The 23,563-nt window shown below is 40.3% G+C and overlaps 1 long non-coding RNA gene across 5 annotated transcripts in view; it reads right to left on the bottom strand.

Moving 5' to 3' along the window:
- Positions 1-23,563, bottom strand: part of LOC105483758 (uncharacterized) — an 80,287-nt gene that overhangs the window by 11,612 nt on the left and 45,112 nt on the right. For all 5 annotated transcript variants that reach the window (XR_011608992.1, XR_011608990.1, XR_011608991.1 and 2 more), the window contains 2 exons: positions 10,570-10,639; positions 81-10,448 (listed from right to left, as the gene is read on the bottom strand). This is a non-coding gene — a long non-coding RNA (uncharacterized lncRNA). The remainder of the gene's footprint in view (positions 1-80; positions 10,449-10,569; positions 10,640-23,563) is intronic.

Raw genomic sequence — 23,563 nt, forward strand, 5'->3', positions numbered from 1 at the left:
CATTTGAGACCATCCTGAGCAACAAAGCTAGATCCCCCTCCCAACAAAAATAAAAATAAAAAATTATCTAGTGGTGGTACCTGCAGGTAGTCGTAGCTACCAGAGTGGCTGAGGTGAGAGGATCTCTGGAACCCAAGAGTTTGAGGCTGCAGTGAGCTGTGATCACACCACTGCACTCTAGCCTGGACAAGAGTGAGACCCTGTCTCAAAGAAAAAAAGGAAATTAGCTTTATGCAGATAGTTTCTTTTTCAACCAATTGATAGCTTTACTCCTTAAACTCGTCATTGAGTTTGCTTTTATGCTTTACATCTAAGAACTGTTGATAACATTTTTCCTACTAAAGTATTTCAATAGCATGTTAAATCTGTATTCTGTTAGTTTAAGGTATCCTTGTTTAACAGCATAATAATTGTTCCAAAGTAGGGAATCAAAGTTAAGAAAATGTGCGTGTGTGCTTATGCAGAATCAGTCTCTGGCACAACTTGCTTAACCACACTGCATCCTAGGAAAACAAGTTCCCAGATCAGTAAAACATAGTCTGGGTTTGGGTTCAGTGCAGGGAATCCCTAGGATTAAGGATTCATTTTTTCCAAATACATTTTCAGATCATTAGTTATAAGCACTGATACTTTTGTTAGCTATTATTGAAAGGGACATGTCACAACGTAAATTAGTATTTATGGAGTACTTGGTATATACTAAGGACTTTACATGGATTATGTAAGCAACCTGGTAAACATTCTGCCATTTTGCAGCAGGGAAATAGGCTTAAAGAGTTCAGGTAACTTGCTGTAGGTCACATGGCTAGGTAGTAGACCTGGGATTCACACTTGAGGCAGACCATTTCAAGAGGCCAAACCAGTAGCCACTGGTCTTTACTGCAGGACTAGCATCTTGTTAACCTGAATCAGGGCCCAAATTTTTGAACAGTTAAAATTTTCTGCTTAACTCTTAAGCATTTCCATTATTGCACTTTTCTGGTATCAAATGCTTCTGAGAGGATCTTAAGAATCTTCACAGCCTTCCTGGAGAATAGCTCAAAAGATTGAGGCAAAATCATCTATTAAGATGCATAATCCAAGCTTTCCTCATGATCAGACCTCCTCTAGCCAAAGAGCCAAAGATAAACTCGGTAGAATGGTGCTTTTAATAGCACATTTTGAATAGAGAATTTCATTATTTAGTGCTTTTAAGATGGGTATGTTTATACAAAGTCTTAGAGATAGCCCAAGATATCCCAATAATTTAACCTGTTGCTTTGTTTCCTAGTTTGGAATGAAAATAAATATAACATTAGTGAGACACTCTGCATCTCTGCATTTTTGGTTTTGGAACTTGTGAGACTAAAGAATAGGGTGTTTTACTTTCAATTAACTTTTTATTTTGTGAAGAATTATTTTGTCTTTTTTTTTTTTTTTTGAGATGGAGTCTCACTCCGCCGCCAGGCTAGAGTGCAGTGGCATAATAGCTCACTGCAATCTCCTCCTCCTGGGTTCAAGCAATTCCCCTACCTCAGTTTCCCAAGTAGCTGGGACTACAGGTGTGCACTACCATGCCCGGCTAATTTTTTGTATTTTAGTAGAGACAGGGTTTCACCGTGTTGGCCAGGATGGTCTCTATCTCCTGACCTCTCCGCCCACCTCGGCCTCCCAAAATGCTGGGATTACAGGCATGAGCCATCACACCCGGCCAATGAAAATTCTTAATGCTGTAATATTGAGCCCTGTTGCACATGGGATTTTAAATGATCCGTTTTTAAAATAAGAAAGTTGTAGCCATTTTTAAACTACTGTCTTGATACCATTTTATATTAATATTGTTTGCTTTATAAATGGTTCCCTTTGGTCTGTAAAAATTAGGTGCTGATGTTTATAATCTTAAAAGATATCTTTGTTAAGAAAAGGTATCTTAAAACATTTTCCTGGAGCGGAGGTGGGCAAAGTGGTGATTTGGGAAGGTTTTGGGTGTGTCGGATGGATTGGTGATTGATGAGACTGAGGGTAGGGATGTAAATAGAACAGTTAAAACATTGAGTTGTACAGGCCTGGGGTACAGAGGGAATAGACTAGGATAGTAACAGCAAAATTAAAGAGAACAGAAAAGAAAGTACTTGAAAGCATAGAGGAAATATTTGTAGCAAAACAGGAAACCTAGTTGATGGCATTTCAAGGCATCATCTACTTTTGGATTTGTTAGCTACTTATGTGTAGAATGAAAGAACATTTAATTAGGTGACCCCTTAATTGGCAGAATGATTAGATTAACTATAAGTCTGGTGGTAGTTTCAAAGCATTGTTTGCAGATCTGTCTTGTTCATGTCTTTCAGATGTTCAATCTGAACAGTTGTTTCAATAAGGAAGCAGAAGGAAAGCTCGTCACTGTCTTGGGCAGCATTAAGCTGGGAAGGGTTGAGAATAAACTAGATGACAAAATCAGGAGTCAAACTGATAAGTGATGAGATGACTAAAACAATAGTTTAATATAGATAGATGTAAAATCCTGCTCTTTGGGACCTAGTCAGAAACAAAATGACAAGGCAGATGCCTCCTCAAATGTGGGAAAACGATAGGTTTGGTTGACAGAAAGGAAAAGGTTCGTTCTAGAGTCCAGAATCCTGGCCTTGAGGGACATATGAAGGTTTGGAATAAATGCAATGAGGAATGTTCCTGAAAAGAATGAGAGACAAAGGCTAGTTTGAGCATCAGTGAGGAAAACCAGGACATGAGTATACATTTTGGTCACCAACAAGACAGATACACTAAAGCTGAGAACAGGTATGAAGTTGAAGGTGGCTCAGGTTTAGGTACCAAGGTAACATAACCTAAAGAAAGCAAAGCCATCTAGGTCAGTCACAGCAGGAGCGAGATGGCCAACTCGAGCAAATACCTCCAAGAAGCTATGAATGGCTCTTCATTTGCTCCTTAACAACTCTAACCTCACATAGTTGTCACTTGCCTCTCTTTTTCCATTGCTATGAGTACATTATGTGCTCATGTGTTCTCCCTGGCCCTGTAAATTCCTCGAGGCCCCTTTTGTACTTGTATCTCTTCACAGTGCTTGCACCACCCTGCCTCTCCTTCCTCAACACAACAGACGTGTAAAAGAAAGTGCGTTTTTTTTTTTCCGAGGAAAATAACTTCTCTGGGAGAGGGTGTTAAGGCTCAAAGAGTGAATCTCTGAGGTGTGGGAAGAGGCAGTATTTTGTCCTAGCAGTTCACCAGAACTGAGTTCTAAATGGTTCCAACTCTTAAACCAACTTTTAATATCTTGAGCCCTCAGTTTCCTCAACAGGAGTATGAGTATTGCAATTTCTGCCCAGCTTTAGAAGTTGAGATGAACTTGAAAATGTGAAAGCACTTTTAACAATTATAAAGCACAGTACAAGGTAAGCCTATTGACTGAGCAACTGAAACCTGTGAAGAACTGTTCCTGCCTCCTCTAAGAAATTTGGCTTAAATAAAAAATTTCAGAGTTGAAAAAGACCCTTAAGTCCCGACTGGGTCATAAATACCCAGGCATTATAAAGGTTACCCTGGAGATTCATCTCATTAGAATAATAGTGTTTGCATCCATTCCCATTTTTTTCTGTTTTTAGTCAGTTTTCCCTTGTAAAAAGCAGCAGCTTGCTTTCCTCTGGGTGGTAAATAAATGAGGGTGCTAGTGATCCAGTCATACAGTTTTTTATTATTTATCATTTAGCTGAACACTAGAGCTGCTCTGATGGTTTGAGACCATTACCAAGTTTAATTGCTCTTTTTGTTCCCAGTCATATCTTTATTCCCATAATAAACCATAGGATAGATCAGTACTGCCCAAACTTTGCTGTACATTGGCGTCACTTGGGAGAACTTTAAAACATACTGGTGCCAGGCTCCCAGCTCAAGCATTGTAGTCTAGGGTGTGGCCTGAGTGAGCACTGACACTTAAAAAATTCCCAAATGATTCTAATATGCAGCCACACTTTGGGAACTACTGAGTAAAACAGAGGGAAGCACTGAGAACCACAATAATGAAATGCAAGAAGTTAATGAGCATAAAAGAGAAAGTATATAGGTGAGTATATTAAACTTAGGTTTTTGTTCTTCTTTTTAGACAGGTTACAGTCCTAGCTCACTGCAGCCTCGAACTGAGCTCAGGTGTTCCTCCTGCCTCAGCCTCCTGAGTAGCTAGGACTATAGGGGCATGCCACCACACCCAGCCAACCTTTTTTTTTTTACTTTTTGTAGAGAGGGAGTCTCACTATGTTGCCTAGGCTGTTATCAAACTCCTGGCCTCAAACAATCCTCTCATCTCAGCCTCCTGAAGTCTGGGATTACAAGTGTGCTGGTATGCCCAGCCAAGCTTAATTTTTTGGGTTTTGGTTTTTGTTTTTGTTTTTGTTTACTGTTATTAAAAACCTGAATTCTTGGTGGAAGTTTACTTATACCAGGTTGAAAACGTCTTTATCTCATTTTTCAAAATGTTCCACCATGTTGTCCAGGCTGGTCTTGAATTCCTGAGCTCACACAATCTGCCCACTTCAGCCTCCCAAAGTGCTAGGATTACAGGTGTGAGCCACTACACCCGGCCCAGGTAACTCTTAATTACAGTGGGGTGGCAGGCTTGCATACCAAGTCTATCCCTGGTAAACTGGGACATATGGGCACCCCACTAGGATGTTCTGTTCTTGAAGGATAGTTGTAGAAACTGGAGATGTTGAGCAAGATAGAGAAGATGGGAATGGAGTTTGGGGGCTGAGGGACTTGCAAGCTGCTTTTATATATCTGAAAATCTCTGCGAAGAACTGGTTTGATAAGATTTTAAAGTGTTGTTTTTTTTTTTTTTTTTTGAGACGAAGTCTTGCTCTTGTCCCTGAGGCAGAGTACAATGGCACGATCTCAGGTCACTGCAACCTCCGCCTCTCGGGTTCAAGCGATTCTCCTCCCTCAGCCTCCCAAGTAGCTGGGATTACAGGCGCCTGCCACCACACCCACCTAATTTTTGTAGTTTTAGTAGAGACGGGGTTTCACCATGTTGGCCAGGATAGTCTCAAACTCTTGACCTCAGGTGATCCATCCGCCTTGGCCTCACCAAGTGCTAGGATTACAGGCGTGAGAAACTGCACGTGGCCAGGATTTTAAAACTTAAGAGTGACTGGACCAAGTCATTTCTGGTATACCATTTCAGATTCAGCGAAATGGTCATGAGTTTGGTTGTTGAACAATTTTGGATTCAAATCCCAGATGATACTAACTAGCTGTGTGGTCACAGGCAACTTTAACTTCTTTATTACAAGAGAGGGGTAGAGTTATAATGACTTACTGAGGTAAAATACAAAAGCAAGTGACTCAGAATAGGGGCTTAATAAGTCAGTTTGTGCACTGTAACTATAATTGGATATGGTACAGGCCAGTTGGGTATGCTATGGGATCTTTTAGGGGTTAACTGGATGGCTGGAGCCAATATTTTTTGACCAATTTGACTTAGAAATTGTTCTTAGAGACAACAACAAAAAAATCAACTAGTCATTTTTCCCAGGCACAAGGTGATTTTATATAAACATCTAATTTTAAAGATGTGTACTCTTAAATATAAATACTTTAAATATTCATCATAAAATCTGACATTTTCCTGCCAAGTGATACATGCTGTTTACTTTCAACTGTGCCAAAAAGTACAATATATTAGAAATAAACTTTAAAAAGGCATATTGCCTGATTTTGAAGCTGTATCTATAAATATAGGCTAGATGGCTTTGGTCACAGGCGGGCAGATCACCTGAAGTCAGGAGTTCAAGACCAGCCTGGATAACATGGTGAAACCCCATCCCTACTAAAAATACAAAAATTAGCCAGGCATGATGGTACACGCCTATAATGCCAGCCACTCGGGAGGCTGAGGCAGGAGAATCGCTTGAACCTGCGAGGCAGAGGTTGCAGTCAGCCAAGATCATGCCACTGCGCTCCAGCCTGGGCAGCAGAGTGAGAGAATGTCTCAAAGAAAAAAAAGAACTTTGATGAAGTATTACCAGCAAATTATTTAATATGTGCTGGCCCTAGTACAATGAGGGGGGTGAAGTAAATCAGGTATTATAAACTGGTAGCATGTGAGCTCTATCTAATCCACAGATGTGCTTGGCTTGACCAGAAATGATAATGACTCACAAGGTTGTTTTTTTGTTTGTTTGTTTTCTTTTATGTTTTTCATTGTTTGCCTACATTGAAAATTGGATTTCACCAAAAACGTCCACATTTTTTGGCATCTGGCAGCATTAGGCCTTCATTCCCATATGATAACAATAACCTAGTGCTTTTCCTACCCTCCAGTTTGCCACTGTCCCCAGCACTCCCTCTGGTCTCTGTGCCACTGTCATTTATCAGTATTGGTGGCCATTTATTATTGTTTCTGTAATGGTAGAACTAAGAGGAAAGTGAAATTTTTTTTTGCTATCAAGTGTGAAATAAGGAAACATTTATAAGGATTTACTTTAAAGAGAAATTCTCGTCACTCTGGTCATCTTCACTCATATTTTACCTGCCTGACCCCATAGGCATTTATGTGGAAACTGTAACCTCTTGTAAAATTTTAGAGCCATAAGGAACCAGCACTTTGGACCAGAGAGTCATACTTTTCCTGGTATAGATGAATGAGTTAAGACTTATCATGCCTTTCCTGGTATAGATGAGTGAGTTAAGATTTCTGAGAAATTATGACTTGCCCAAGATCCTAGTTAAAAATAAAGTTAGGGCTGAATCTAGATGTAGAATGTTGTCTTTATATTAGGTATTTAGAACTTTTATTTTTTACCTTTATTTTTAAATAATGAAAATTAGTATAAATTCTCTTTAGAGTAAACAAACCTTCCAACAACTCTCCCCTCCACAAAATACATATGTAACTCATGGCTTTCCAGAAGTAGATTTTTAGCACTTTCTGACAATTTCAAGAAACTTTTTAGCTTAATAAGCTTTAGTTTTGCCACAGTGTTTGTAGCAAATTTATTTAAAGAGACCATGTGAAAAGTATTGAATTTTGTGTTACTGGTTTTCCTTTTCTCAAAACTGAAGAACCTGGGCAGATCTTGTCTATTGAAAGCCACACAACCCTGGACCCTTGGATCTGGAGATTTCTGGAAGTCGTAAATTTGGTTTGGTCTATCAGGAAAGGACTTCGCAGTGGCTCTCAATTGCCTGTGGAACTGGAAAACCCACAAATAATAGATTCACCTTTATAGATAATTTCAGTCTTCTCCAAAATTACTTAATGCAAATAACAAATGAACAAATTATTTTGTTTTTGTGCTTTTTTTCTTCCTCTCTCTGGTTTCTGGAAAGGGAAACAGTCCAAATAAGTTGAAAAGCAGATAACATGGGTAATTCACAATTGGATCTATACTAATTAAGTCATTATTAGTATGTATAAAAATGTAAAGCTCTTTTGAGGCCAGGTGCAGTGGCTCAGACCTGTAATCCCAACACTTTGGGAGGCTGAAGCAGGCAGATCACCTGAGGTCAGGAGTTCAAAATCAGCCTGATCAACATGGAGAAACCCCGCCTCTACTAAAAATACAAAAATTAGTTGGGTATGGTGGTATGTGCCTGTAATCCCAGCTACTCGGGAGGCTGAGGCAGGAGAAGCGCTTGAATCCGAGAGGCAAAGGTTGCAGTGAGTCGAGACCATGCCACTGTACTCCAGCCTGGGCAAAAGAGTGAGACTCTGTCTCAAAAATAAAATAAAATAAGATAAAGCTCTTTTGAGACTTACCATGAGACTAATTGAATTCATTTTAAAATAGACCCAAAAGGAATTATAGCTAATAGCTTTACTTTAAAAACATCTTAGCTTTTTACACATTCTCTTTTGTAACACTGCTGTCAGCATTCAATTGTAAACCACTTTATATGGAAGATTTTGTGTTATATTTGTTATGAAACATTCCCAAATATAAATATCTAGTTTTTATTTCCGATTATAATAATAATCTATGCTCACTATTAAGTTGGCAAGTATATAATGACAAAGAAAATTACCATTAAGCATATCACACAGACTTAAAATTTTGTTGTATATATTTGGAAGCTTGCGTTCTGTGTGTGAATACCATCATTTATGTCTAGCCAAACCATTGGAACTGTAGACGGCTGGGCTTTCAGATACATACCATTCAGCTGATGGATTTAGGAATGGCCCACTGCAATTTAAATTGCAAGGTGGGACAAGAAACACTTTTTTAAAAAGTTTGCATATATGAAGGTATGAGGCATGGGCCACCAATCTCTGACCAGGCTGGCTGAGAGGAAGAGAGCAAAGGATCTTGGTTCACAATGAGGCTGTCCCCGAGAAAGAAAGAAGTGAGAGTGAAAATGCTGTGTGATTAACGTCCTCAGCAACTGTGTGGAAAGTCCGCCTCCTTTCCAAAAGGGCTATAAAATGAAACATAATAAGCAGTGGCCCAAGCCATTCTTCTGTGAGACCCCCATAAGTGGAGAGAAGGACATAAATGGAGAAGCCATTTCATCAGAGAGGGAGATGATGTAGGCTAAATAGGAAGCGCATCAAATGACAATAGACCCAAGGGGCAAGTGCGGAAGACCCAAGCTGAGTGACAATGGCAAGGCAGTGTTGTAGTAACAAGCAGCCTTGTTACACTAATAACTCAAAGTGATGCTTTGGATTCTGTTTCAGAAACCATTGCACGTCTCCCCTATGCAGGGACTATGCTAGGCAGAAGGGAAGCCAAGATGAAAAAGAATTCCCGATATCTGAGACTGATACAGGAACAATTATAATACCACACTAAGTGCAATAATGATGCCAAACAGGGTATGATGGAGGGTTAACTTCAACAAGCATGGGGACCCAGGGATAAAGAATATCTAACAAAGTCCATGGGCAAGAACAGAGATGGATGAGGTTTTGCCACATGGGAGAAATGGTGACAGTTCAGACCGAAAACAGCTGGTACGATGAAGCAGGAGAGAGAATGATATTTCTTCATCGTCTACAAACTCATAAGGTAAGCAGTAGAGCTGAATTCCCTACTCTTTCAGATTTATTGAATTACAGCTGTTTAAAATATAGTAAAAATCTCTCTAACACAAGATAATGAGAAAGCCTTATCTGATTAGCCAGATTCTTGGAGATAAGGGATTGTATTGCTTTTAGATATGTAAATGTCATTTAAATGCAGAGAGTAGCTGTGTTTGATACTAAGCGTTTTGGAAACTGACAATGAAACATTCTCTTATAAATGGGTGCTTTTGACATGTTGTTTTCTAGCATTTAAACCTTTCCCCTTACAATCTTGATTATGCTGTAAATTTGCTAAGTTAACTTTCCTTTTGCTTTCATCTAAAGCAAAATAAATCCTGAAAATGAATAAAGTAGTGTGCTATTTTGTGCAAAATAATAGTGATAACATTTTGGTTAGCAAAATGAAATAATATACCTGAAATAAATAATATGCCTAGTAAATCTGTACTCATGGGTCAATTTGATGACAGAAAGGAAAAGAAAGCTTAAAGATAAATATCTCTAAAGTTACGCCTTCAATGCCATCTGTACAAACTTCATGTCAGGATCTAACAGAAAAAAAAAAAAACTGTCTTATGCCAACACAACTAATTCCATGAAGTTTGGATCATCACAAAACTCAAATTGTTTTATGATTTCTTTTATCCGTGTCTTTTAACTGTACAGTACATTTTACTGTATATACACAGTTTTATGGAATGTGGAGGCAGCATCTGATTTACTATTTTCTATTCAGACTGTTTACTTTGTAGTCAAACATTCTTCAAAAACATTTTAGTCTTCCCTCCCCTCACCCACTCTGATTTTCCATTCGAGGCTGTCAGTTCCTATTTAGAAAGGTTAATTGAGACCTGGAGTCTCAAAGCCTCTGATACAGAAGCAACTTTTGCTGTCCTTAACAGATTTGTTTGAATTTGCTGCCAGGTCTGATTCTACATGTAAATATTTAAGTGAGTTAGTAAAAAAAAAAAAAAAAAGAGTGGTGAAGCAAGGATACCATAATTTATGACATGAGAAAATGAACTTTCATTTCTGCATACTTCTTTTTGCAAACTTCTTGGTTATTGTCAAATTTGCAGATGTCTTTCTTACTGCTCTTCATTAAACTTTCAGCCTGCTGTGGAATTGCTGAGTCAACCAGGAGATAATGCAACACATTTGCAGGAGCCCATTCTGTTTTAATTATCTCCCCTTAATGTCACCAAGGAGGTGGGGCTGAGAGGGCCTTTTGCTGTGACCCTTAACTCTTGAAAAGTGAGCATCTTCTTATGAGAGCCAGCTTTGAGCAGTTCACTTCGGACTGCTGACATGTTTCTTTTTTACCTCTCCAAAAAGCAGAGCCTGCTTTGGAATGCAGTGGAAATAACCCACCACAGAAGAAATAGTCTGTAAACCGAAGAACTTGCTGTGAATGTTGGCTTTTTGCCACAGCCTCCTGCAGGGAAGGAAGAAACCTTGTCTCTTTCCACCACCTCACTTCCTCTTTCCAGCCAGAGGACACCCACGAATTTAGACAGGAGGAAGGCCCTGAGAGGAGAGCCAGGCTCTGCACTTACTGTTCCGTGCCTGAACTGTCCAGTTGGAATCTAATGTGAGCCACATGAGTAATTTTTGATTTTGTAGTAACTGCATTAAAAAAGTAAAAAGACACAGATGAAATTAATAATATATTTTAACCCATCATATCCAAAACATTGCAATTTCAACATGCAATCAATAGGAAATTTAACAAGATACTTTTGCATTCTTTTTTTAACAGAGTCTTCAAACTCAAGGTGTTTATTTTACACTTACAGCATCTCTATTCAGACATTAAATTTTCATTGGAAAGACATGTTTGGTTATTTAATTTTCATAAAATTAACAGCTGAAAGGATAGATTCACAAGTTGTTCCAAGTATACTAAAAATTGCTTTTTAATAACTGACCAAGTGTCAGTTTTTTTAAATAAATTGAAATTAAGTAAAAGTAAAAAAAAAAATTCTTAGGTCCATAGCCACATTTAAAGGGCTCAATTGCCACATGTAGCTGGTGGCTACCATATCGACAGCAGAGAATCATAAACTTGCGAGTTAACGTGTGATCCACAAAATGGCAGCATCAGCATCACCCAGGATGTTACTAAAAAGGCAGAATCTCGGGCCTCACTCCAGATCTACGGAATCGGAATCTACATTTTAAGAAGACCACCAAGTGATTTGTATGCAAAATGGAGTTGGGCAACACGGATCTATTTAACACATCAGGAAAATTAGTATTATCGCATCCTTTTTACAGATGAGTAGATTGAGGCTCAGCAAAGTTGCATAATGTGCTGAAAATCACAGAGCTAATAAGTAAGGGAGCTGAAATTCAAACAAAAGCCTTGCCCATTTTTAAGCCTACACTCTTTCTAATATTTACCACATTCTTTCTAATAGTTGTCTCCTACAGCATGGAACACGATACTACTGATGGTATGAAAGTTCATTTTAAATTGTGCCCAGAGCGCATTTTTTAAAGCACTAAAATACAAAGTTTAAAAATGTGTCCCTTTTCCATCCTTTTTTAGTTTAGAAAACTAGAAAGTAAAGTCAAGGATAACATCGCTGCATGCCACCATTATGTTTTCAATACCTAACACTTGCTGAAAGTGCGCTCCAGCCTCAGAACCTTTGGCAAAGCATCTGGCTAAGTCTTCCTAGCTTTAGTTCCTTTCATTGAAATTATTCTTACTTTTACCTGCTATTTATGGCAAATGATACTGGCTTTTCATTTATAGGCTGATACATAAAGTAGATGTATTTAAGAAAGAGTAGTTGTAAATGTGCCTACAGATGGCACACAGATATGGCCACATGAAAGGAGGCCTGGGAATGACTGAGGTGTGGGAAAAAATGCCCTGAAGGAAGCTGCCTCATCCCAGAGACAGAGTCACCAGCCACTCAAGCCCTAGAGAAGACTGAAGCACCCAGAGTATTGTGAACTTTTGTTGTGAGTCAGCTGAACTTCTTTCCCAACGCCAGTGCCCCATCACAGTGCCCCTTCAAAGCAATTGACAATCATTATAATTGTGTGTGTGTGTATGTGTGTGTGGTGGATGCTAATTGTATTTGTTTGCTTGTCTGGTTGCTGATACGGTTTGCCTGTGTCCTGACCCAAATCTCTTCTTGAATTGTAGTTCCCATAATCCCCACGTGTCGTGGGAGAGACCTGGTGGGAAGTAATTGAATCATGGGGGTGGTTATCCTCGTTGCTGTTCTTGTGATAGTGAGTGGATTCTCACAAGATCTGATGGTTTTGTAAGGGGCTTTTCTCCCTTTGCCTCAGCACTTCTGTCTCCTGCCACCATGTGAAGAGGGTATGTTTGCTTCCCCTTCAGCCATAATTATAAATTACCTGAGACCTCCCCAGCAGTGCAGAACTGTGAGTCAATTAAACCTTTTTCTGTTATAAATTACCAAGTCTCAGGTATTTCTTCACAGCAGCGTGAGAACGTACTAATACAGTTAGTTGCCCAGCATTTTCTACATCCCAGCACAGAAAACCAAAAAGTCAGATCCCTAATCTCAACACAGCAGTAAGGCTATGGGCTTAAGACATAAGCCCAGACAATTGGACACTGCTGCTGGTTGATGAATATAGAGCAAGTGCCTTAAAGGGGCAAGGGCAGCTTAAAGTTCATATGGCCGTGGTGGAGACAGCACAGTGGCTGCATTAATGTCCTATGGTGGCAGTGATTTCAGTGGCAGGATTCCAGCAAGGGCAACAGGAATGCCCTGACCAGGTCTGGGCTCAGGGGCCCACACCCTCTTAGTAATGCTCCATTTACTAGGTTCAATTGCTCTGTGGTTTCCACAGTATCTGTGAGTACACAGCAATATTCCAAAACTACTTCCTCCAGAGGTAACCAGAGTTGGTTTCTGTCTTGTGCAATTAAAAACCTGTACTGTTAGAGTGGGATTCTTTGATTGTCCACCTACCCCACTAGACTACCAGACCGCATGAAAGTGGAGTTTATATCCACTTGCTCACATTGCATAAGCCCCCGGGACCTGTTCCATGGCTTCAAACATAGTTATTGCTCAATAATTATTTGCTGAATGAATGAATGAATGGGTGTTGAGCATATAGGACATGCCAATAAACACTTGAGGAATATTGAAAAGTGACACTTTTACTTTCTCAAAACAAACTAAGCATATTCTATGATTAAAAAGATTCTGCCTACGAAAAACTTAACTTCAAAGATAGATGAATAATACCTAAATTAAAAGTACTCTTTACTCACAAATTGATTCACTCAAGATTCCATCGCTGATTTTTCTAGGGTTAAGTTTTGTTTTCTAATTATAAACTACTAGAAGAGCTTAAACAGAACAGAACATAAAGTTAAAAGCTAGATTTTATGCAGTGAATATGTAATACTTTCAAAATTAAAGGAAATAAATTATTTGAAAAATAATATTCAGAGTCATTGGTAACACAACATGGTTCAGCCATGAAGATCACACATATCTGAAATGAAAACATCAATCCAGAATTGTCAAAAATTAGCATGTGGCTTGCTAAATTGCAAAACTGTGCTAAGCAGTTTGCCAACATTATTAAGCCTCATAACAACCTAGGAGTTAACCGCCCCCCCCCCTTTTTTTTTTTTTTTTTTTTTTTTGCCCTTCTCTAGAAGAGGTAACTAAGGCATAGAAGAGACTTGAAGTGATTTGCATTTACTGCACAAAGAACATTTATTACCTTGTCTAAATTTTGTGAATATTGTTGGTGAGGTGGGTATTTCTTTCTTCCCACTCCAAGCTTATCTCCTTTTTCCTATGTTTTTCAGCTCAAGGGAGTAGGAACTAGTTATCTGATTGGTATATTCAATAAGCTGAATTTTACTAGTAGGCCGGGTCACTCGGGGTAAAAATTAGCCCTCATGTATGACACTCTTCTTTTTGGCCACCAAAACATTCTATTCAAAGTTCCTACAAACTTCATTGGACCATTCTTTCACTCCCTTAATGTGTCCTCAGTATCCTTCCTACTCAGCTTAGTCATTATAATCTCTCCCTTGCTTACATCCATCACCTACATCTTGTTTCATCTACCCTGGTTAAATCTACCTCTCTGCCTACCCAGCACCAGCCCTTGAAGGTGGTTAGAGAAAAGCACAGCCACGCTGACTAACCTCACTTTGACCCTCAGGTAGCCCCATGATGCTGCCAGGAGTTCATACTGTATGTCCCTCATGCATTCACTCTCGCACCCTATAAGGTGCCTATTTGACAGCCTTTTCTCATTCCTCAAACCTCCAATACACCCCACATTTTCATTCTCAGCTACTGACCTTGTTTCCTACTTCACTGAAAAATTGAGTCAATCAGAAGAGAATTTCAGCGAATCCCACCACCACACCGACTCACCAGCATCTGCACCCACACACTCTGCCTTCCAACTGGCATCACAGGACTTTCCATGTGCTCCTAACCAACCATCCCTTAAGCACCAGATCCCAGGACCCCTCACCTATGCAAGGACGATCTGCCACCTCCCTCCTAAATCATCAGCCTTTTCCTTTTTGCTGGCTTATTCCCATGGGCATGTAAACCTCCTGAACTCATTTCACCCCCATCCCGCAAGTCACCACACGATTGTTTTACTCCTCTTTGCAGCAGAATTCCTCAGAGATTTCTATCACCAATTCCTCTCCTCACATTCTCTCTTTAAAACCACTACACTCAGCCTTTTGCCCCTATGATTCCTCTTAAATTGCTCTTGTTAAGAATATCAGTGACCTCCACACTATCTAATCCAATGCTCGTATTCCCAGTCCTCCTCTTAGTAAATCAAGCAACATCATCAGACAGTGGATGACTCCTCCCTAAGATTCTTTCTTCACTTGCTCCCCATACACCACACCCTCTTGATTCTCATCATATTTTCTTGGTTACTTTCTCTCAGTCTCTTTTGAAGGTTCCTTTTTCTTAATCTTGAAGGATAAGTCCTTGATTCTGGTCTCTATCTTTACTTCCTTCCTTGGTGATCTCATTATGACCTTAAATCTTTACGCAATCACATCTATTTCGAGCCACCTTTCCTGAATTCTAGATAGGTGTACCTGTGGCTTGACTGACATCTCTACTTGGATGTCTACTAGATGTCTGGAAAGCAACATTTCCACAAATAAGCTCCTGATCTTTCCCCTATCCATACTCCTTCAACTCAATTGATGGCAACTTCATTTTTTTATTTCCTAGGCCAAACTTTGAAGTCATCCTTGATTTCCCTCTTTCTCTTAGTACCCCATCTCTAATCCAGCAGGAAATTAGCTCTAGCTTCAGAAGATGTTCAGAATCCAACTACTTTCATACCACCTCCCCTGCTATCACCCTGTCCTAAGCTGCCATCACCTCTGTGTAGATTGCTGCAGTGGCATCCTAACTGGTTTCCCTCCTTCTGCCCTTGTCCCTGAAGTCAATTCTGAGCAGAGTAGCAACAGTGACTGTGTTAGGTCCCTCTAGAGGGACAGAACTGATTGAGTATATATATGTGAGTTTATTAAGTATTAACTCACACAATCACAAGGTCCCACAATAGGCCATCTGCAGGCTGAGGGGCAAGGAAAGCCAGTCGAGTTCCAAAACTGAAAAACTTAGAGTCTGATGTTTGGCAGCAGGAAGCATCCAGCACGGGAGAAAGACGTAGGCGGGGGCTAGGCCAGTCACTTTTTTCACATTTTTCTGCCTGCTTTTATTCTAGCCTCGCTGATTAGCTGATTAGGTTGTGCCCACCCAGATTGAGGGGAGATCTGCCTTCCCCAGCCCACTGACTCAAACGTTAAATCTCCTTTGGCAGCACCCACACAGACACACCCAAGAGCAATGCTTTGTGTCCTTCAATCCAATCAAGTTAACACTCAGTATTAACCATCACAGTGACCATTTCAGAATATGCAATATAATTAAAATATAAATCAGATCACAAATCTTTCTCTCCATACCCTGCAATGACCAGTTAAATTTCACCGTGTCCTTTGGAATCCATATAATCTGCCCTCTTTACCTCTCCATCCTCATCATCAATGACTCTTCACCTCAGGCCTTCTTCATTAGCTACAGTGGCCCCTTTGCTGTTCCCTAAAAACATCAGGTATGGTCCCACTGTAAGATCTTAGCGTTAACTGTTACCTCTGTCTGAAACACTCCTACAGATAGCCACATGGCTGGCTTCCTCACTTCCTCTAAGCCTTTGCTCAAATTCCACCTTCTCACTAAGATACTCAGACCACCTGTGACAGCTTGTGTTTTCAAAATACCCATACCAGTATCTCCTATCTGTGTCTATTCTTTTTTTTTTTTTTTTTTTTTTTGAGACGGAGTCTCGCTCTGTCACCCAGGCTGGAGTGCAGTGGCCGGATCTCAGCTCACTGCAAGCTCCGCCTCCCGGGTTCACGCCATTCTCTGGCCTCAGCCTCCCAAGTAGCTGGGACTACAGGTGCCCGCCACCTCGCCCGGCTAGTTTTTTTTTGTATTTCTTAATAGAGACGGGGTTTCACCGTGTTAGCCAGGATGGTCTCGATCTCCTGACCCCGTGATCCGCCCGTCTCGGCCTCCCAAAGTGCTGGGATTACAGGCTTGAGCCACCGCGCCTGGCCTCTGTGTCTATTCTTAAAAGGTCATCTTCCCATTCCCCTCTTAAGAGATGGAGTCTGTGTCCCTTCCCTCTTGAACCTGGGTGAACCTTTGTGACTCTCTCAACCAGAAGTGACACTATGTGATGAGGCCAGGTCATAAAAGACAATTCAGTACCATTCTCTATTAAAAGAAACCAGGGCTCCTTATTCCAGGGCTAGGGTGGGAAAAATACAAGTGAACCTGGAGCATCTTGCAAGGAATGTACACAGAATGTAAGGAAATGATCAAAAACTTAAAGAATGGGGTCTTCTCAAAGGGACACTAGACCTGAACTAAAGGAACCCCCAATTCCCAAAGCTGGAAAAGTTGGAGCAATAAAATAACATAGTATTGGATTATAACCCAAAGTATACAATAAATATACACAAGTCCACAGTGATATATAAATGTGTGTGTATATATGATATATATATGTGTGTGTGTGTGTATGTGTGTGTGTGTGTGTATGTGTGTGTGTGTGTATGTGTGTGTGTATGTGTGTGTGTGTGTGTGTGTGTGTGTGTGTATGAGGGAGGAGAGTCAAATCTTCCAGACAGGAAAATTCCAAATACTAACCACTCCAGGTGGTGGAATTTAGCCACCTCCTCCCTTGATAGTGGGTTAGAGTTAGTGACTTGCTTCCAATGAATAGAATACAGAAAGGGAAAACTAGGAATTTTACTGGGGAGAAATGTGGCAAACATTACCCCTTAACCAGGTGATCAAAGTTAACATCACCCACATGGATATCATGTACCCCCAGGTGCGATGTGTTGAGAAGGGCACTTCACCACAGTAGTCTTCTTTCCAAAAACCTATTCCCTCCATCTAATCATGAGAAAAACATCATACAAATCCAATTTGAGAGACATTCTATAAAATAAGTGACTAGTATTCCTCAAGACTGAGAAGCTGTCATAGACCAGAGGAAATTACAGAGACATGAGAATAAATGCAATGTGAGTGCTGATTGGATCATGAAAAAAAAAAAAAGGACATTAATGGAAAAGTTAGTGAAATCCTAATGAAGTCTGTAGTTTAGTATTTATGAACCACTGTTGGTTTCATAGTTTTGACCACAGTAAGGAAAGATGGTAACATTAGGGGAAATTGGATGAAGGATATACAGAAACTCCTTACTTTCTTTGTAACTTTTCTGTAGATCTAAAATTATTCCAAAATAAAGTTGATCTAAAAATAAAAAAGTTCAGAAACAAAACCTCTCTCAAAAAAAAATTTTTTTAAAGGCAATACAGCTTCTACTTGATCTTTCTCTCCCTCCTCCTCCTGATCCTCTTCCTTCCTCTCCTCCTCCTTCTCTCCATCTCTCCTTCTCTGTCTCGCAATCTCTTGGGACATTTGCTTTTGGAACCCAGATGTCATGCTGTAAGAAAGTCCAGTGTAGATGGAGGGGCCTGCAGGTATTCCAGTCAATAGTTCAGTTGCAGTCCCAAATGCTGACCAGTGCCAAGCACCAGGTATATGTGTGAGGAAACCTTGAAGATGATGCCAGCCTCAGCCACTGTCTGACTGCAACTGCATGAGCACCTCTTACTGAGAACCAACCAGCTGAGCCCCATCAACTCTCAGAACCATGAGAGGTAATAATGATACGAAACTCATTTTGGTTTTTGCTGCTAAGTTTGGGGTGGTTTCTACAGCTAACATCACCCTACTTTCCAGGTCAGTTATGCCCTGTTCCTCTCTCCTACTCCACATAATAGGGAAGGCAGGCAGACTTAGAAAATCTGAGGGACCCAATCCCCTTTAATAGGCATGCCTACATGTGCATTCCCAAAAAGATATGGAAGAATTCACTTCTGCTTCAGGCCTTAGCTTCATGTCAAAGTTGGCTGTTTCCAGGTGGCTTTGAACTGGGGAGATATTAAGTGGTTGAGATTCCATTAAGTAAGTAGTAATTTGATTCCCATTCTGCTATATTTCTTTTTGTATACAGGGTCCTGAAGAATGAGCTCAGAGACAGTCTTGCATTTTCAAGCATATCTGAGTTATTGTGTATCACACCTACAATACACTAAAATTTCTTACCCTCTACAAACTCATGGGGGGAAAATATCTCCCTTGGGTTTCGGTCCTAGGAATTACTATGTGTCTCAGAATGGCATGTTTGCTTCATCGCTTCAACACTGTGAACCATCTAAAGGAATCACTCTTGGCTGGTCAGAATTTCCAAACTAGGTTTACAACCCTCAGCTAGCAAGGAGACTAGGATTTGTGTACAATATATACCACCTTCCTCTGACTTCACCTTTATTTCCTACTGCACAGTGTCCCCACTTAGCCCATGTGTTTTCTTATAAGCAACTTTATATTTCCTTGGGGAAGAGTCAGAGTATAAATAAAAACACAAATACATAATAATGTTTAAGTGCCTCTCACAAAATTAATGCCCAGTAGAGAAATTCCCTTGATCTTTGCCTAGTACTTAGTTTTACAGGGAATGCTAGATTTCTGCAGCCCTCTCTCAGTGTTCTGTACTGATGGGCTCCAATACATGGAGCTATGAGCAAAACTACTGTTGACTTCCCTTTCCCCATTGCTGTTTATTTGAAATAAGTGGTGAGCTCCAGCAGGGTTTCAAGAAGGCTTGGTCCACTTTGACCTGAGCCTCAATTGTGAGTATTCCACATTTGTTGAGCATGAGCTACTTGTATCTGTCAGAATGCATCTTGGAGAGGGGTGTGAGCAAACCTCACCCAGATCATACCACTAGTCAGCTTGACGCTTAAAAGAGGAATTCTTATTTGCTGAATTGCTAGAGTTAAATCTGCAATATTTTGTAACTCTAAGTCTTTAGTCTCTGCTTAAACAAATATATCATCAGCTTTAAGAATCTGATAAGGTAGACATTTTACATAGTAGATAATTCTTGTGATTTTTGTCAAGTTTCCTTATGAGAAAAATAAAACTTTGCTTGGGCTGTCAGAATAATATAAGACAGCTTGAGATTTTTTGCCTTGAGTTTGCGTGGGCAGGAAATTTATTCTTTGCTTGGTACATCTTTGAGCCACACACAGCTGTGTGAGATCTCAGTTCTTTACAAATTGCTAATAAAAAAGATAATGCCAACATTTGCACTCTTCTCAAAAGTCAAACACTGAAGATTTAAATCAAGATTTCTGGATAGAAAATCTTAATCTTTTGAGTCATGTTGCCATGCTTTTAAATTCACTTCCTAACACTGAAGGGAACTAAAATTAGAATTTGGAATAAGCCAGAAGCAATGAAACAATTTTCTCATTCATCTAACACGTACTTACTAAGCATCTAATCTATGTCTATGCATTTAGAAATTTTTTAAGTGACAACATGGGTTTGATCTCCAAATATAGGACTCAATTAAGTTTTGGCCAGAGAGGAAGAAGATAATTAATATTTGTTGAGGCCTTACTATGTGCCAAGCACTTGGTTAGGCTTTTTATAAATGTTATGATGTAAATATTATTGATCCCATTTTACAGATGAAGAAACATGCTACACAACCAGTGAATAACAAAATAGGAGTTGAACCACAGACTGATTCCAAAACCCACTGCATTATACTACTTCCCACAGTTTAAATTTTTTGCACTTGGCTAGAAAAAGCTTTACACTCTAGTTCTTACAAATGTTCTCATAAACATTTTCAATTTATTTAAAACATATACATAATGCATTTTCAATTTATTTAAAACAGATACATAATATAAACAATTTAAAAACAATTTAAATATAGTGAATGCTCATGGAAGGAAGTTCAAGAGGCAACAGGACCTTGCAAGAAGGTGTGAACTGGGAAGAGCCAGAGGTGATCTTTAAGATTACCCTTGAAAGATGGATAAGAGATGTACCGGGTATGTGGCTCACACCTGTAATCCCAGCATTTTGGGAGGCTGAGCCGGGTGGATCACGAGGTCATGAGATCAAGACCATCCTGGTAAAAATGGTGAAACCACATCTCTACTAAAAATACAAACAATGAGCCAGGCATGGTGGCATGTGCCTATAGTCCCAGCTACTTGGGAGGATGAGGCATGAGAATCACTGGGACCTGGGAGGCGGAGGCTGCAGTGAGCCAAGATCGTAACACTGCACTCTGGCCTGGGTGACAGAACAAGATCCTGTCTCAAAAAAAAAAAAAAAAAAAAAAAAGAAAGAAAGAAAGAAAAAGAAATATAGATAAAAGATGAACAGAAGACATTCTGCAAGAATAACAAAAGGACAGGGTTGGACTAAACTGAATGACTACATTCCATAATGACACACATGTCAGTGGTCCATATTGTAAAATGAGGCTAAATGCTTAACTTTCATAATCCCAGTCCACACCACATCCAGATGTCAGCTGGCAATGCTGCCAACTTATGTCTCTTCCAGCTTCAAGGCAGACTTCACACTCTACCCTGGGGCTCTATTCATTTCAAAATGCAGACTGGACCATAGCCAGGAAATAGAAAAATCCTGATTCTGAAATGTGCCAAGATTCTCCCAAATTCATAGGAATACCAAGGCCACTGAATGTGATCGCAGTGGGAGAAATGGGAGAACTTTGTACCTGTGTACATATCCTCAAAAGCTGTATGTTCTGTATATTCTCCAGTATGACCTAAAGACCACCCGGCTCAGAATCTACTGGGTGTGCTCACTGGAAATGGAGTGTCCTGGCCCTCCCCCTGCCTCTGAGTCAGAATCTGTGAGAGTGAAACGCAATTATCTTCATTTAAACAAAATCTGTGGGTGAGCCTGGTGCTCTAAAGCCATCCTTGGCCTGTATCATTCTTGGCCTTTGGGCCCAGTGCTTCCCCAGAACTGGTAGAGGAAGACAGCAATGGCCCATTTGCTACATGTAAAACTGCATGTTCATAGGAATAAAATCAAGAGACTTACGTGCAAAATATTGTCCTAGGTGCTGTGAAGGGTAAACAATGAGGTGGCATAGCACTTTCTCTCAGAGGGCTTATGTCAGGAAACAGACACCAAAACAATGAGTTAGGAATGCAAGAGCCCTGTTAGAGGTAATGCCTATGAATGATAGAGGTAAGAGAAGGAGTAGGCTGGGTGAGCCTTTAGACACAGTGCAAGTCTGACACCTGTGAGAGGCGGAAGGATGGAAGATTGGGTAGAAAAGTCCTCAGACTGCTGTGCAGTTCTGAGACCATGGCAAGCCAAATGGAGAGCTCTAGCTCACAGATTTCCTACAGAGGAGTCCCAGGGTGACCAGACCCTGGTACTCCTGCCATGCTCAGTCTTTGGCTAGAGCTACCCAACATGAGCATGTCCTTGCCTCAAACATTGCACCAGACCCCAAAGTTGCTGCAGTGGGAGGTTGTCACCCGGCGGCATTCCTTGTAGCAGCTCCCTCTTGAAGGAAGTTCTGAAAGGTGCACTTTGTGACTGCCCAGACATACCCTAAATGCAGATTTGATGGTCTTACCCTACCTAATCAATGAAACATTGGAAAGAAGGGATGTGGCAACAGTGAAGAATCAGGCACATGGCTCTAAAACCAGATGAACCTGTGTTGGAATCACACCTCTGTCGTTTGGTATGTGACCTCAGGTAGTTGACTTAACTCAGACTGAATCCTGACAGGAATGAGTAGGATAATACATATTTAATAAGATATTTTTGGCTGGCTAGTGAGACAATACCTAGACAACATCATTCTTATTCCCTAATAATACGTGCACACACAGACACATACACACACATCATAATCTGTCTTCATTCATTTACATACAAGTAAATGACAAAGAAGACCAGAAAGTAGAGAAAGGCAAGCATGTAAATAATAGCATGATGTCTCTTGTTGATCTGGTCCAGATTGGATTTGTATCCTCCATGGTTGGCCCAAGGTTGGAGGCTTGTGTGGATTGTTAGATCCCTGGGCTCTTTTTCATCACATGGTATTTATAGAAAATGATAGTATCATGCAGCCATAAAAAGGAACAAGATCATGTCCTTTGCAGGGACATGGATAAAACTGAAAGCCATCATCCCCAGCAGACTAACACAGGAACAGAAAACCGAACATCACATGTTCTCACTTGTAAGTGGCACCTGAACAATGAGAATACATGGAGACAGAGAGGGAAACAACACACACTAGAGCCTGTCAGCAGGGCAGGGGGAGGGAGAACATCAGGATAAATAGCTAATGCATGCAGGACGTAATATCTAGGTGATTGGTTAATAGGTGCAGCAAACCACCATGGCACACGTTTACCTATGTAACAAACCTGCACGTTCCGCACATGTATCCGGAACTTAAAAATTAAAAAAAAATTTTTAAAAGATAGTATCTATAGTCCACACTGGGGTTTATAAAATAAAACTGCTCAAGCCAAATGACAGTGCTAGGGCTCTAGTCACCCAGCCCCTCCCAGGCTGCCCCAAGGACTAGGGCGATCAATATCCTGGCACCCCTGAACCTTTGTAGTACACTAGCAGGCCATGATGCATAGTTGGGAAGCTCTGCTCATAGACCTCATCAAAAGGCTTTGCAAGCCCCTAGCCACATTACAAGCTTCTGAAGAACTGAGTTGACATGGAATGGGGGAGGAGTCATGCTCCTTCTCTCTTCACTAAAGTGAGAGATGTTTGACCACACTGAGGACCATAACATTTTGGACCATCTCCAGGTGGTACCTTGAATGTAGATATTATCATTTTCATGGTGTGCAATGACATCTGTGAGTGAAGTCATCAACGAAGAAAAAGAACAGAACAGATTGTGTGGTGATTGAGGCTGACACTGGTTTATGAGAAACTATGAGACATCCCTTTGGGGACACCCAGAAAAAATTGAGGGACACTTAGATTTATTGGAAGAAATTCTCAAGTCAAGAAATATCTGAGTCATAAAAAAAAAACTACTTTTCAGTGCAGTTGAGAGGATTAA

This window comes from Macaca nemestrina, chromosome 10 (genome assembly GCF_043159975.1).
Source record: "Macaca nemestrina isolate mMacNem1 chromosome 10, mMacNem.hap1, whole genome shotgun sequence".
Classification (NCBI taxonomy): Eukaryota; Metazoa; Chordata; class Mammalia; order Primates; family Cercopithecidae; genus Macaca; species Macaca nemestrina.